At 41.4% G+C, this 3,691-nt stretch overlaps 1 pseudogene; it reads right to left on the bottom strand.

The window, feature by feature from the left end:
* Nucleotides 1-298: 298 nt before the first annotated feature.
* Nucleotides 299-2,267, bottom strand: LOC109409411 (arf-GAP with dual PH domain-containing protein 1-like; annotated as a pseudogene).
* Between the last annotated feature and the right edge of the window lie 1,424 nt (nucleotides 2,268-3,691).

The following is a 3,691-nucleotide window of genomic DNA, read 5'->3' as shown; positions in this document are numbered from 1 at the left end:
GAAGAGCTGCTGTAGATACATATCTGAGGAGCCCCAGGAGAAACTCCTAAAACAACTGCCTAAGTAATAGTAGAAGAAATTCCCGAAGGAACTTATGGAGGAATCCTCGATAAAAGTTTTGGATGATTTCGCTAAGAGCTCCTGGAGGAATTCCCGGAAGAACTCATGAAGGGATTCTCGAAGGATCTCTTTAAATAATTCCCGTAAAACTCTTTAAGAACTTCTGGAAGAATTCCCGAAAAATAATTCCTGGAGGATTTTTTTTTGTTTAGTTTGTTTGTTTTGTTTGACTACCGTTCTCGACATTTGTCTCTTTCCTGGAGGAATTCTCGAAGGAACTCTTAAAGAACTCCTAGAGGAGTTCCAGAAGAAACTTCAGGGGGAAGTCCAGAACTTCTGACGGATTTCCCGTAATTTCCTAGTGGATTTTCCGCAGATCTCCTTGTGGAATACACGAATAATACTTTAAGAAATTTCTGTAGATCCCTGGAGGAACTCACAAAGAAAATCTCGAAGAACTCCTGAAGAAATTTCCGTTAGAACTTCTGGAGTCATTTTTCAGAAATTCTGGAGGATTTTTCGTGAAACTTCTGGAGGAAATGCCGAAGAGCTCCTGAACCTCTGAACTAATCAGAGGTCGCTTAAAGTAAACAATCATGTTACGCGCAATCAAACAAGGTACAACAAAAAATAATCATCACCCATAGAAACTTACTCGAAATATGCTGCAGACTCAGGTATCGCTTCTGCATAACGATCATCCACTTGTCGCGGACCTGCTCGCTGTGCGACGACAGGTTGTACGTCGTTCCGGTGAGAACAGCGTAAAACTAAAGCGCTGACCATTTCTCCAAACGATGCCCCTATCCGCACGCTGTACCCATCCAAGTGGTTGCCGAGGAAAATCTCCCTCCTTCAGGTGGGCATCTAGCGGATCGTCGTGGTACATGAGCTTCCAGATTGTAGTTGTCGGTCGTTTGGGGTCCCGTCTTGAGGTGCCAGCCCTTCCGGGCGAAATCGTGCGTTAGGTAATCGACCAGATCGCTTTCGGATGCGCTGGGGTACGCAATGTGCAACCAGTGCAGCTTGGCTCATCGGATCGCCATGTTAATCTCCTTTGGGTCATCGTGGCAAAGTAATGAAACGTATCGTCCGCATGGGATATGCGCAGCTGGTAACGACTGTCCTTCTTGCCACGGCTCATCAAAAAATTTTCCATGTGACCGGATGTGTAGGCGGGTTGATTGTTCAAGCAGAACTCCAGCTGTTCGATTTGGTACATCCACACTGCAAGAACAAAAAAAAAACGTAATCATTTAGCTGTACCATACTAAGACGCAACGAAACTTACTGTGGATCGTTCTCCGGGGACTTCCGGTAGCGGACGGGAACGCGCATTTCGTACTTTTGCTCGATTGTTAACTACGATCGTCCGTTCCAGCGGTTCCAGCTGTTTATCCTCCAATTTGTGCAGCGTTAGGTTTGCGGGTGCCCATGTTCCGGTGTACGGCAAAAGCATCGTGTGCAGAGGAAGATCTGGAGTGGCCAAATCTTTGCGGGAAATTCTCAGGGTTTGCCACTGATCTACGAACAGGATTCAATTTACGGTATTAGGCGGCAGCGACGACACTTGGGAGTTATTATTCCGGGGGACACATTTAAACCAGGTTGTGAACAACCAGAAGGTCAGAGATGTCCACTGATCTGTGGAAGTTGGTCGGATTAGCAGCGGGATAGTGATCAATCGACCAAGCGGTTCCTGCTATGGTTCGTTCCTACTTTGCGTGGTCAGAACCGCTGGCACGTTGATTTCACCTATAATAATCAAATAATTATATAATAAACAAAGAAATAGTCGCAAAATATTTCAATTACCTTTAAAATAGCGAAAATAGCGACGAAAATATCCAGAAAACACTTGAACACTTGCTTTTCCAAATTAAACATGGCAGCTTCATTCTGTCTGCGTTGGTCGATCACAACAATCTGCGCAGTGTTGCGAGATGCATTATCGCATCGAGGGGAATACGATATCGCATCGACTTTGTGTAAACGTACACATTTTAAACGCAACCACTTGGTTGCAGCAGTTTCTGTGTAATATTCACATTCTTTCGACGTGAAAATTACACAGGATCGATGCAAAGAAAAGTTGATATTATATTTTTGTGTAATTTCAGAGATGGTGTAATTTGCCATCGCACCGATGTAATTTTGCATCAGAAAATCACTGTTACATCGGATTTTTTACGTTAAATCCCAATTACATCGAGGCACATTACATTATTTTTAACTGTGGCACTTCCGAAGTTAGTCCGACGCACGGATTTGGAGAAATAAATCCAACTTCGCTAGTCGAAAATTCCGGGTTTCAACTTCACGGAGAATATTTTACACGAAAGATCACCTTTTCCTGAGTCACTATGATTTCTTTTAAGTTTTTAAGAACCTCATTTTGATGCCCAAAATTAATTGGGTTGTTTAGTGAATAAAATATTGCTTTTTTCTTTAGCTCACTCGAAAGAGCTCATTTTTCTGAGTATAACGTGATTTTATTGGATTCCAATACCTTTGTTTTGATGATTAAATTAACAAAACAGTTTTAATTTTCGTGGCTAGAATGACAGTTCAATCGATAAAGTGACAGTTCGACCCGAACAAAAAAATTTCCCCATACAAACTTTAAATGAATTTTAAAAATAGTTCCCGGACTCCTAAAATTAAGAAATTTTGGATTTCGACTAATTTTTGGGCGGAGAATCCGATTATGAAATAATCCTGATACCCCTAAACAACCCAATTTCAAATAGATTTTTATAAATCACCTTTTGACAGCTGGGTAACTGCTTGACAGCTCCGCCCAGTACAAAATACGACGAGGAGTGATTCCAACAAGTCTGTATGGGAGCGACTTCAAATTGATTTTTAACTACACCGATAAAAATGCAAACTTTAAATGTATGTAACTGCCACGCTTATTTTTTGTAAGACAGCCTAAGCCTTGTTTTCATGAGTGCAAACATAATATCCATACTGGTCCTTTCATCTACTATAGCATAGCCTATTCAATTTATACGGCTTTGCCTACATAAAAAGTATGTTTGATTTCCTACAGTTAAAAATCATTACACTTCAAACATAATTTTTGTGTCTTGCCCTGGATCTCGCCCGGTCTCACCAATCCAGAAACAAAATGGTGTCTAGAACATTGTGCTTATCTGGAATGATCTGATTATTTGTATCTACTAAACTACGAGAAACTAAAGTAAGTATATTCTTTACGCATAATCACACCACAGTACTTGATACCCTTATAATATTTTAGGGATAGAATATCAAAATGTAAAATTTTGGCCTCGATTCAGGGATTGCAACTGCCAAGGCTTCTTCCGGCATGCAGGTAAAAGCAAAAGTTATTGTGTCTAAATCGTGAAATGTTTAAAATTCATTGAAATTATCAGGGCTTGTATGTCGTCACGGATCTTGCCACTGGAGCCTACTGAAGTTGTCTTTACTCCAGCCAATACCTCGACAGCCCCCGTCACCGTCATCCGAAGAAGCACGGCCGAGTAGGTCACACAAGGTCACATTCAATCACGGTGTTTTTGCATTGATAACCATTGCACTTTGACCAAAGAAATCGTAGTCAGCCTACTGTGGATCCAGGAAAGACACTCAGTTTGACCAGATG

Source organism: Aedes albopictus, chromosome 2 (genome assembly GCF_035046485.1).
Source record: "Aedes albopictus strain Foshan chromosome 2, AalbF5, whole genome shotgun sequence".
In the NCBI taxonomy this organism is placed as follows: domain Eukaryota; kingdom Metazoa; phylum Arthropoda; class Insecta; order Diptera; family Culicidae; genus Aedes; species Aedes albopictus.
The sequence above is the reverse complement of the archived record's forward strand: the minus strand, read 5'-3'. Positions and strand labels throughout refer to the sequence as shown.